Raw genomic sequence first — 12,709 nt, 5'->3', positions numbered from 1 at the left:
AGGCTGCTACAGAAAAAGTGAGTTGTGATGCTCAGTGCTGTCTAAACCCTGACAGTGGCCAGGCTGTACGTAGTGTGAGGATGTACCCAGAGAAAAGGGTGGGATCAAGTTCCATTCTTGAAAATATCAGCTGCTCACTGCAGGGATCAGGAAGGTCTGTTTTGTTCTATGAGGTGATTTGAAAGATAGTACAGATATTGAGATATGGATTTTTTCTGCCAACCTTTGAAGCTAGGTATTGGCTGGGAAGGAATGATGGTCCAAGGTGCTGCAGTAAATCATAGGTTCTTGTAAGTAAGGTCACAGCAGCTGCTGGATATAATTTCTGCTAACAAGAGCAGACTCTGCTGCTTGTATTTCGGTATCGTTGCTCCTGAATGAGATTCAATAGCTGGAGATATGCAGTATCATACACAAAGAACACCAGGGTGAGGAGGTGATACAGTTACTCGATTAGTCAGAGGATTAGTAATTCTACTAGAAATATGAATGACGTTGCAATAAGGACCTCACTTCAAAAAATATGCTCTGTCAACTCATTTCTGCAACTCCCTGTTCAGCACAAATGCTGTTACACAATGCAGAGCAATGTTTCAGCCTTCCATGTGGATGGCACTTTTTACATGCATGCTGGCCATTTTAAAGAATTCCACTACCAATATCTGTGTATTGCTTCTGTATGTTATTTTGAGCATGCTTTGGTCTTGCCTTTCCATCTGCACACACTGCATGTCCAAAACACCTTTTGCAGTCAATGAGGGTTACAAAGACTTTACAAATCAGAGACAAGTAAAATCATTGATTTTCAAGTGATTTTCTGTTCTTACAGGGGTACTTGCATGAAGTGTGTACTGAAGAGATAATACATATGGATAAAATTTTAAACATGAAAACCTTTCCTTGAGCCTTTGTTTAAGTGTTCACAGTGGACTTGAGTCATTGGAGTTTCATCCTGCCTCAGATGGGACAGGTGGTGCTGTCACATCTTTCTTTGAACCAACGACACAGAATCACTGTTTAGACAATAGTACTAATAAACATAAGCTCTATAGCAGCATTATTCACACAGTACTTTACAAGTTACCTATTTTACTTGTCTCCTTCTTTCTGGCTAACCCTGCCTCTATATACAGAAAAGAATCTACTCCACCCACTCCTGAAATGCCATTAACTCTGCACCTGGTTTTATTTTGGAAGGAAATTGTATTGACAGCCCTAAACCTTCTGATTATTCACACACCAGCCCTTGTGAAGAGATTACAGGCATCAGCTTTGCTATCTCGTCCTGTCAGCACATGGCCATTTGGGGATTCTTTGGGAGCTCAGCCTGGCTGCTCATCCAGCCCTGACTCCTGTTTCCCTAACCTGTTGTGTTGTTGGTGACAGGATGCACCATCAACAATAAGGTGACACCTTATCTCACCTTCCCCTGTGATAACTGAGAACCTTCTGGCCCCATCTTTTGAGGCATTCAAGGCCAGGCTGGATGGGGCCCTGGACAGCCTGATCCAGTGGGTGGCAGCCCTTTCCATAGGCTTCCCCTCTAACTCAAGTCATTCTGTGATTCTCTGATTCTGTGATTCTATGATTTTACATGGCTGCTTGGCTGCAGCCAGAGGCAGTGCAGTACATGACATCCCAGTAGGAGTACAGAAATGCCATGCAATGAGAAGCTCCAATTTTGAGTGGTTTCAGTGTCTGCCTCAGCGGCAGCAGCTGACCTCACTGCACTGTCCTTTGTACAACTGATGTGCTCCCAGGGGAGACTGGAGGTTTCCTGACACATCAGGAATAAATTTTAAACCCAACTATGTGTTGTGTCTTCCAAAAAGATGTAAGTGTAATTGTACCAAGTGATGCATTTGGAAAGACAAATTCATCCCTGCCATAGCTAATAACATGTTCCCGCTGCTTACCCCTCTCTGAAGCAGGCTTTCCTTTGGTCTGAACTTAATTTATTAATACACAAAACATAACCTTGAAGCTGGGGCAGAGCAGAACTGTGACAAGTTGTGAACTTTATGTTGGAGCGTTGTGGATGAGCTACAATTAGACACTGCTCTGGGTTCTCTGCAGACACGTGCTGGAGGAGCAGAATGGCAGTCAGATGTTACAATCCCATGAAATGTAATGATGATGCTGACAGAAGTGTCTTGTCACACTTTGCACTTATTACATTTTCCCTTTTCTCCCTCTTGTTTTAAGCATCCCCAGCTGTCACTGCACTGGAGCAGTAAAATGATTCCCGGAGTAAAGGGAAACACAGGGAAGAGATCCTGTTTGGAGCCAGGGCGCTCAGCGTGGCATATCTGCATGGAAGCTGCAGGAGGACATCAGTCTTTGCATTAACATTAACTACCGTGGCTAAGAGAATATATTAGCAACAGCTTCACTAAAGGTCAGGACACAGAGAAGGAATATCAAGAAGCATTGTACAGAGGACATAATTTTAAAGTAAAGTGCTGAGTTTCAGCCCCATTCGATCCGAGTTGAAAGGACTAGATGGAAATAAATAAAGGCAGGCGTGCTTGAGGGACCAATTAGAGGGCCATCGATAGCAGTGTCAGGAAACCCCTGTGGGAAAAATGGTGGCTTCTGCTACAGTGGTGTAAATCAGGACAACCACGCCATGAGTCACATTATTCAGCATGTAAATGACTCTGAGAGGAGAACACAGGAAAACTAAAGGAAACAGCAAAGATAAAATATGACTGGCAGCTGAAGACCAATGTCTCCAAAGGAGAAACAGGAAACTGTAAAGACTAACAGCAATTAATAACTGGAATGTGCAGACAGAGGAGCAGAGGGGATCAGGTTTTGTTCTCTCCCAGCTACAGTGCTGGTGGCCACAGGCAGCAGTCCCAGCCATCCCAACCATTCCGACAGGAAGCCATCAGCACCACCACTATCTGGCTGCTTCACTGCTTCCTTCATGTGATGTGTTGGAAATCTATGTTTCAGTCAAGCAGAATATTTAAACAGGACTCCAGTTCTTTTCATATCAAAAATACAGAAAGGAGTTGCTTGCTCCAGGAATGTTAAAAAACAAGTTATCACCTGGCTTGTATCAGAAACAGTGCAGCCAGCAGGAGCAGGGAGGTGATTGCCCCTCTGTACTCAGCTCTGGTGAGGCCACACCTCGAGTGCTGTGTTCAATTTGGGCCCCTCACTACAAGAAGGACATGGAGGCCCTGGAGTGTGTCCAGAGAAGGGCAACAAAGCTGTGAGTTCCAACACTTTGCTTCATATGTTCTTCCATATCAGACACCATTCTGTCATACTGCTCCTCTGCTGCCATCTGTCACATGGCAACAACATGTAATGGAATACTGGTGGGAAGGTTTCAGCCTCTATTGCCATACCACCAATACTGGCCTCTGATGTTGCAGACCAACATAATTTACTTTTGGAGCAGCTCTTGTAAAATATATACAATACAGAGCAACACAACCATAATACTAGCAGGATGTTTGACCTTGTTTTTGTGAAACTGATGTGCCAGTCTGATTTGATGGCAATGGCTGCAGTTGGTAGTGAGTTCTCAAGGTGCTCGTCACTTTGTATCAAGTTTTACTTTTCCTGCCCTTCATTCATGACAAGTTGCTCAATAATGTGCATGCTGCCAAAAGAAATAACATGAATAAGGCGTGACTGTGAAGCGAGGGATATTTTTCTCTTTGAAGAGAGGTCTTATAAAAGCCCAGTAAAGGGACATGATCCAATTTTGAGTTGGATAGCCAATTGCAACTCTATACATTCCACTTGAAAATGTGCAGGTAATGTTGACTAAAAATGGAGATCAAAACATAAAATGATCATTTTTTGGGCAACCTTGAAGCCTATTCTCACATTCCTGTATCAAAACAAAGAGCACAGCTGCGTATTTGTCACTGTTCACAGGACGGTGTTTAGCCAATGTACCACACTGCACACAATTATCTGCCATCAATTTACTTAGCTCCTGTGCTGTTACAGGCATAGAGCACGGATTGTTGAAGGGACGTACCGCATGCAGATGCATTGCTCCGCCGTTCTGCTGGGCTTATTTACGGTATATTTATTCAAAGGTGTCCCTGCCGGGAGCTGTTCCTGCATTCTCATTCACTGTCAGTTACATTGCCAGAAACAAGGCAGCACCTACAGCAAAGTTACTATTGCATTGCAGCTATTTCCTTAAGATGACCTTGGGTCTGAGATATTTATCAGTGGGAAAATAAAACAAAAAGAGAGGAGGAAAAAAAGAGACATAGTAGCAGTTTGCAACCATTTGTGAAGGTGGTGTGATCCAAGCTTGCAAACTGCAGGCAAACACATCGTGCTTGCTAAGGCGGTATAAAGGATCTCTTCCTTAGAGCTCTGCGTCAAGTTATGCCTCTGCCTAAATTAATGCTCCCAATTAGTCCTGTTTTATTGTGCATCCATCACAGGAGGTTCACTGTTAGGGCTCTGAACAATACAGATCCATATACTGGTAATTATCAAAAACATACATTTAGCAAGATGCAAATGGTTCATATTAATCAGCAGCGCCTTGGGCCCACTATCATTTTTTTTCTGACAAAATTTTAATTTCCTCAGTCAAATTAATCTTTGCTTTTAGTAAATAAGTGCATTCAAAAACTCTTTGCACTGAGTTCAAGCTTGACTCCTGGTTGTTTGGTTTTTTTTTTCAGCGTATCTGTAGAAAGAAGCTCTAGCTGTACCATGCATGTGTCGAAGGCAGAGGCTGAGATTCCAAGCTACGTGGCACAGACATGTAGAGGAAAAAGGGAATCCAGACTTATTCCTTGAATCTGCATCATATTACCTAACTCACTCAGGGCTGCTTCCAAACTTTCTCTTTTTTATGTGTAAAATCTTTGGCGCGTGTTAAAAATGCATGTGGAATAGCTTAGAAAGGACTGAAGGGATGGTGCAAGGATTGAATGTACTTCAGGCACAGACCAAAATTACGGTTCCAGAATAAGCCTGTGGTTTCTAAGGGACAAATAACTGCCACAGTAATTATTTAATGGAGCTAAAACTTTACAGGTTTGGAGTCGGGCCAGCTGTGATATATTTCCAGAAACAGGAAGAGAAAGAGCAGTGCAAGACTCAGCCCTAATCTGAAGCAGAAAAAGTGTACATCATCTGTGTGCTCACTGGAGCACAGGAGCAGCTGAGCATAAAGAGCCTTTCTGCACGGAACAGCCGCTCTCTGCAGAGCATGACTGAAGGCTGTATATGATGACAGTAGTCCTTGGGAGCTATTTTTAAAATGATCTCCAGAAACAAAATAAATGTATATGTTTTTTAAAATGAAACATTACAAGGAATTGTTGGAAACCAAAACAAGTGATGCTAAGCTTTAACTTGAGCAAGGGCTTTCCTCTGGTTTCTTACTTCTCTACAGAGTGGCTCCCTCCCTAAAACCCCTGTGATCCAAGAGGATTGTACATGCAGCACTGAACTGTCCTAACATCTCTGTCTCATCATCTATCCCAGACCTTGATGCCTGTGTGGACAGAGACATGGATGAAGGAGAAAGGGCGTTGCTGGAAAGCCATACTTCTGGGTTCTTGGAATGCCTGCAAGAAAGACGTGCCCAAGGAGAGACTGAGTCACTGTGGAGACAGCTGCTCTGCTTCATTTCTGCATGAAAGGGAAATGTTTTAAATCTCACTCCCTTGATGGGTCCAGAACAGTAATGGCCTGGGCAGGAAGAGGGTAGATCAAGCTGTGGGCTACACTCAACACTAAAGTTTTTCCTACTTGCTGCCATGCAGCCCAAATAGCAGCCTGAGAGAAGAACCACCCTGAGATCCTAGCAGGGATGACACCAGCATGCTGCTACAGAAATTAGTCTTTAAAATCCTTCAAATTTTAATAAAGGTCAGTATCTTCTTCTACAACATGCTAACATTTGTCCTGTGTGACTCAACGTAGGCTTTTAACTCCACAATGCACTAGCTTTTCCACTAAAGACTGAAGTCAAGAGTCAATGGATCATTGCTCTCCAGTCACACAGGGATGAATGGGTGGATGGAAGAAGATCGTTTGCCTTTTCTTGCAGCATGATTTGTGGGATTCGATCTGACCCATCATTTTGGATTTCTGGTACAGGCAACCCAAATTTGGCCATCTCACATGCAAGTGAGAGCAAAAGATCAGACCCTTAGCTCAATGAGTCGTTTGGCCCTATGAAACCCAAAAAGCACAGACAACATGGAGCCATCCTGGGGCTGGCTCTGTAGCTGGAAAGTTGCAAGGCCAAGAGTACTTCATTGTTGGATGATATTTTTACAACTCAAAGTCAGAAGTGCAGAGCAACCCCTTTGGAGCTGCAGCCTAACAACTGCAGCACAGGTCATTAATGGGATCACGTCAAAACGTGCTCTGCCCTACTGTTGAGCTACCAGCCTTGAACAAACACACTGATTGCAAGGAGAAAGAAGAAAGGAAGAGATAGGGGAAGGGAGAAGCTGAGTAATATTTTTAGATAACAGGACAAAATAACCAATTGTAATCTCAATTTAAAAAAAAGAGTCACCCGTTCGTTGTCAGCAGTGAATCTGATCAAACTCAACCTCCACAGAATAATTGATGCTGATGGGGATTACGCAAATGCCGTTCTTAACAACTGCCTGACGGTGTACATTTACATTTCTTTCAGTGAGGTGGATATGATTACGCTGAAGAGTCTTCTTGTCCAAAGAAGAAATCTGTGGATTGACAATCCATCCCTCCTGCGTACTCACAGGCACGGGCAGGTGACAGCAGCAGTTGTGGGGGAAAAAGGCCGGGCACATCTGTGTTATTGTTATTAACATACACATTATATGTGATACTTTGATATTTCACTTTTGCTATTGATAAACAGACTGGAAAAAAAATGTTGTCTTTCATAGTTTAGATCCAAGCCCCTCTTCCAGTAAGCACATTAAGATCTTTCAACAGTCAAAAGTTAGAAAAAACAATTGATGCTGTCTGCACAAGAAAGACAGTCCCATGAATCAGGTGGAGCACGCTGAGATGGTCTGAAATGTCCAAGCATTGCACTCTCCTTTGGGACAGCAGATATAAATCCAGATTTGCAAAACTACTTGTTAAAACTGTAAAAGACCCCGGGCCAAACTGTCTCATAGGATGCAGCATGATCCAGACCTACAGCAAAATCTCATACTGAGTAAGCACGGTATACAGCTTATGAAGACAGAGGACATTTAAAAGGATGACTGCTCATTCAAAGTAAGCCACAATCAGATTTACTTACCTCCAAACGTACCTCACAATGACTGAGGCTCGGCTCTCGGCTGCTCAAGTGCTCTGACCAGTTAACAAGAAGCAAAATAATCTGGAACAGAATGGATGAGACTCTATGTTGATGCACCAACCTGAGCTAAACCCTGCTGCTGGCTGAGCAGAACACTGCTGCAAGGGATGGCAGAGAACGGCTGCAGGAGATCTTGACTTCCTAAGCTCACCTGATACAGCACACGACAATCCGAAAATGGGCAGGGACTGGAAAAATCCACTCTCTGTAAATATACTACAGATAGAAGAAGTTTTAGCATGTCTATTCCTTTTAACCATTTGCAGCTTACCATCCCAAGATACAGGGGCAATTTACCTAAGGGCTCCATTGGTGAAATTTTGTGGCATTTCCTTTGAGGCCTCAGCTTGACAGAAACAATGTTTCCCTAATGAAAACCCCATACCAAAGGCTGGCTCAAACCCACTCAATGGATGTATGTGACTGATCTCACAACATTTCTATTTATCAAATACAATCCATACATGTGTTCTGCGTTTCTAAAAAAAAAGGAAGACTTTCCCACGTACATCTTTCTCCATATCACTAACATGTAATATCAAAGCCCCAAACTGACACTTGAATGACAGCATTAACTCTTCAGTTACTGCTGACTGGAATGGGGAGGACTATTACAGAGATCTCTGCAGATAGCAGGTGGAAAGCATTGCTGTGGGGAAGGAAAGGAAGAAGGAAGGAGAGAGGAGATGTTCTAGGACAGTGGGGAGGGAGAAAGATGGAGATAGGAATAGGCAGGGAAATAGAGAAAAATGAAATGGTAGAGCGTGTGTATTTTCTAACAGTAATATTGGATATGAGAAATAAATGGATACGGGGAATAAAGAACATTATCTGCAATTGTTCTGTTTCTGATCATCGTGCTAGCCTCCCACTGATATGGCTGAGATACCTCCTCTGAGCTGAGTGCACATTATTTGTACTTCAACTCACAGACTGGCATCAGAGCACGAGTAGGGCCTTTCATGCAGAATAAATCTGACATTCTTCCTTTCGATCTCTGTTTAGCATTTGAGGAAAAAAAAACCAAACTTTTTCATAAATATGTACAGGACATGCCAAGATGAATCTGCCTTCAGAATAGCATTTTGGTGGGACTGCACTGCTGCAATTCAAAGCAGAATTTGGCCTTTGACTCTAATTGCTCCCAACTCTAGAAGTACCGAATTGATTTTATTCAGACATGAACTGTTTTCTCCTTCATCACCGAGGTCTATAAAACAAGGCGAGTTCAAATTTCCTAGCATCAGCTCTTCTTGAGTTATGAGGGCAGAGAAGCTGCAACCGGAACAAATAGGAGTAGCTGGTTTCTCTTCATGCCCACATATCATAAAAACAGCCAAGCTGATTTTGCTGAGAGTTCTCAAAAATATTCACCTTTAGGCTGGAGTCAAGCCTGAGAAGTACCTTGCCCCACCTGAGGAATGTGCTTTGGGAAATTTGGTGCAGCTGAAAAATGGAGGGGAGCCTGGAAACAGAAACTGAGCTGAAGCTGTAATTGTGGTTTACTTTCACAGGACTAATAAACAATTCTCAATTCTTGGCCATAAATTAGCTTTGTAAGGATGCAACTTGTTCCTGAGTGGGCCTGTGGCTTTCTCCTTTCCTAGAAGTGACAGTTTTGCTCCAAGATCACATAATCATAGGCTGTTTGGGGTGATTTTAATGTGTTTCATATGTTTGGCAGACACAACTCTGCCATGATGACCACTGGGAACATCTGCATGGCTTTAGCCAGCTCCTCACTCCCCGCCAGCTTCAGCAGAGCTCTCTTTCAGGTTCAGCCTCGTAGCCAGAACCACACGAGCTGCTGCTAAGCCTGTGCTGTGGTTTTATCATCACCCAACACAATGATGGCTTTTACATCAAGACACGTCTTGATCCTATCACTCCTTCAGGCACTGCAGGGACACTGCAGTTGTTGTGACTTGCTAACCCATTCATTTTTCAAGAAACATTTGAGCCCACGCTCATCTTCTGCAACTTTGGAAAGAGCAAAATAGATCTATTAAAATTTGAGCCTGTGGAAGCAAAAGCCCAGGTCTGTCTGCTCATAATGGAGGATGCTGCTTCAAATAGGAATTTAAGCTTGGTGCCTAAAAACTGACCTCCTTTGTTGCACATGATGCACAGAATAGCAGCAAAGGATGTTTTGGCTCTAGATGTTCTTGTTTGGCTCAAAAATATTCGCACTTTAAAATGTTCTGAGCATCACGGCACGCACATCCTTAGCCAAAGGCACTGATTACAGAACACCATATATGCTACCCTGCTTCATGTGTCACTCCCAGGACAGGGAGTCTCCAGCAGAGCGTGCAGCCACTGAAGATATCACATGGGGCCACCATGTGAAGACATGTCATTACTCAGTTGTCACGCTGTCAAATGCTGCAAGCACTCACTGCTCTAGTGAGCCATGAATGACTCGGTTTGATCCTGATCAAGCTCTTCTGGCAGACACAGGAATACTGAGGCAAAAGTGCCCATACCAAAGGATGCTGAGTTTTGGGGGCAATCAAGGCCAAGTACTGTGGGCAGAAGACAGCATTTCCTCAAGGACCCAGGTATGTGCCCTGCTGTTTTTGCTTCACGCTGCTGAGACAGAAAGCTGGCACAGTCCCCTGATGCTACAAGGAATCCCCACTGAGTTCATCCCCACACTAACACTCATAACGAGATGCAGGGGAGCAGGACCTGTCCTACGAGGCACCTGCCATGCACTGATATTGCAGAGATTACAGGAGCAGAGCTGAGAGCAGATTCTGACACACGGTCTTCTGTCTGATTTCAGAAGTTAACTGCAATAAGGAAGCGCTCCTGTTTGGAAATGAGTTACAGGATATGCATATTTATGGGGCTGTGCTACCCCAGGTGCACACATGCAACTCCCATTTAGCTGACGTGGGAATGCTGAGAGGCAGAGAGACAAATTAGGAGGATGTTTACCACTCAGCAAAAATACAGCATTCTTATTTAAAAATAATATGACAATGCTATTTCTAAAGCATCTGCAACACAAGGTTTTGCTGTCCTTCACACCAAATGAGTTACATTCAGGTGACAGGTGACCCTGTGCTTCTCCCTGGCTTCCCTTTGAGAGTGGGGTTTCGTACAGACTCAGCTGGCTGGGGTCTGCATGTGGAGCAGCTCTCAGCAGACCTGGGGGTGCTGCTGCTGCTTACAGCAGCTCAGGAATGAATGATGCCTGTGGTGTAGGGAGCACTGATGTACTTGAGGCTAATTTATTTTACGGATCCACTTCCCAAACACATAGTTAATGAGTACAGGATCTATAAACTACAGACCTCAAGCATGCCCCGTTGTGTCAAACACCAAGTGACTGTGATGAGGTAGGACCTCACGTGGCAGCTTCTTTCTTCGTAAGGCAGCACAGAGCGGCATGCGAAGGAACAGGTGGGATTTGACATCAGAACAAAGAGACTTGAAAAGAAACACACCCAAGCCCATACGCCAGCCAAGCTGCCTTGCTTGCCCCTGCCTTCCTAGGAGCCACTGAATGAGCCTCCAGCAGATTCTGAGCAGATACTTGGAGGAGAGGAGCAGGCAGTTTGCAGCTCCCTGCAGATGCCATCACACATGGCACAGCAGCAGCACAGGAGGGCCCAGCAGCATGGCAAACCACCCCTGTCTCCCTTGTGCTATTTCTGTTCCACTGACGTGTAGAATACCCAGCTGACTGGCTCGCTGGTGGGACTTCTGGGATGCATATTCAAAAGGAGGAACATTTGCCTGCAGGTACAGAGAAGGGCAAATGGGGAGGGAGGGGGAAACAGTTGATTCACAGCAGTCACTGCAGAGCAGCAAACATCTGCATTAATTTTGCTCATCCCAACAGTACATTCATTATACCTTTCCATATACTGAATCCATAAGTGTGTATGTGCTGAGCCAGTGGACTGCCATAGCAAGCTGCAAATAATGAATGATGTATTACCTCTCTTATAATGGATTGGTTATTCCAGCTATACTTGCCTTGATGCAATGAAATAAATGACAGCAATTTTGCTAATACATGGATTTTCTGCTCTCCCCCTCCTTTCCAACAGGGCAGAAAGGTGTCCTTTAGCATTTAAAGCCATGCAGGAACACAATACTTATGATGGAAAGTGACTATAATGTAAGTATGCCATAACCGTAAGTAGCATCTGGTTAGAAAAGAAGCTGATATGAGGTATAAAGAAGATATTTTACACATGACAGAGGTAATAAATCTGCAGTTTGCTGGAGGATTTAGATCCAACTGGAGATAAATTAATTGTGGATGTTTTTAAAGTATGGTATAGCTCCATTAAGAAAGGACTCAGAGTTGGAAGTGTTCCTGGTTCAACTGGTGATATCACAGCTGTGTCACAGATGGATGCCAGCAATCAGTTTGCTGGTTCAGATGGGAAGTGCATTGCATGAGCAGTGTTGCTACATTCTCCATTAAAATGCAGACCCTGATTCAGTGGCAAAGAATGACAGAACCATGGCTGACTGCAGAGTGGTCCCTCAATGTCAGTGGGAAATGCAGAGGAAAGATACTATGGTGACATCTTCATAATAAGATTATTGCAGGAAGGAAACTGCCATGTTGAAGGAAGACAAGGACTATGCAATGACTGGGAATGCTGGTGAATGTCCAGGATGACTCTGAGTTCAATAAGATTCAGATTTCTTTAAGCTGCAGAGACTCAAGAGTCTGATCCTCAGGCCACCAGCATCTGTGGAAGGTTCTCCAGCAATCTAAAGCCTTAACTTAGGTCTCATTTTATACCTGTGCCCTGTTCTGTCTCTGCAGAACAGCAGTGGTTCAGACTGCCCTAATCCTTGTCAAAGGGACTAAACTTGCCCAGAAGTCAGCAGCCCCAAGTTACAAGGGTTCAGTAGAGCTGGATGCTGAGCCAGATGCTAACTGCTGCCTGCAGCCAGCTGCACTTCCTCCAGCTGCTGCAGCTCTCATCTTCTCTCAGAGCAGCAGCACCAGCCCTGGTGAGATGACAGCTCCTCCTCCTGCTTTCTCTTGGTTACTCATTTTCTAGCTCTCCCAATGCTTACTGGGGTTCTCAGTCCTCAGAGTGTATCAGTCCCAGCTGACAGCATCCCACAGTGAAGGTAATCACTCCTGATGCTTATCGTAATCACCAGTATTACTGTTTTTGGCTACAGATATTTTTTCCCCAATGAATGCTGACTTGCCTCTTTCCCTTCTGCCACTTTGCTTAAGTCACACGTGCCCTCAGAGGAAAACGTGGCAGCATCATGAACAAGAGCAGAGAGCTCTGTCGTAAGGAGAGCTGGGATGCAACGTGATTATCATGTTAACCGCTTCACTGCCCTTTGGATGCTTGGCTCACATTCAGCAAAGTGACATCAATACGGTGCTCAAGGCAAGTGCTG

The 12,709-nt window shown here is 44.2% G+C and overlaps 1 protein-coding gene and 1 long non-coding RNA gene across 12 annotated transcripts in view; one reads left to right on the top strand and one right to left on the bottom strand.

Moving 5' to 3' along the window:
- LOC128086040 (uncharacterized) overlaps positions 1–12,697 on the top strand; it is a 52,564-nt gene extending 39,867 nt beyond the window's left edge. For 2 of the 7 annotated variants that reach the window (XR_008209219.1, XR_008209215.1), the window contains exons 3-5: positions 2,206–2,398; positions 5,032–9,873; positions 11,377–12,697. This is a non-coding gene — a long non-coding RNA (uncharacterized LOC128086040). The remainder of the gene's footprint in view (positions 1–2,205; positions 2,399–5,031; positions 9,874–11,376) is intronic. The other 5 variants (XR_008209218.1, XR_008209216.1, XR_008209220.1 and 2 more) reach the window with 5 other exon arrangements.
- The window catches only part of TMEM108 (transmembrane protein 108), a 154,071-nt gene that overhangs the window by 20,044 nt on the left and 121,318 nt on the right, over positions 1–12,709 (bottom strand). The gene's annotated exons all lie outside the window — the stretch shown is intronic.

Source organism: Tympanuchus pallidicinctus, unplaced genomic scaffold, assembly GCF_026119805.1.
Source record: "Tympanuchus pallidicinctus isolate F22 unplaced genomic scaffold, pur_lepc_1.0 scaffold3, whole genome shotgun sequence".
Classification (NCBI taxonomy): Eukaryota; Metazoa; Chordata; class Aves; order Galliformes; family Phasianidae; genus Tympanuchus; species Tympanuchus pallidicinctus.
This window is presented reverse-complemented; position numbering and strand designations above follow the sequence as displayed.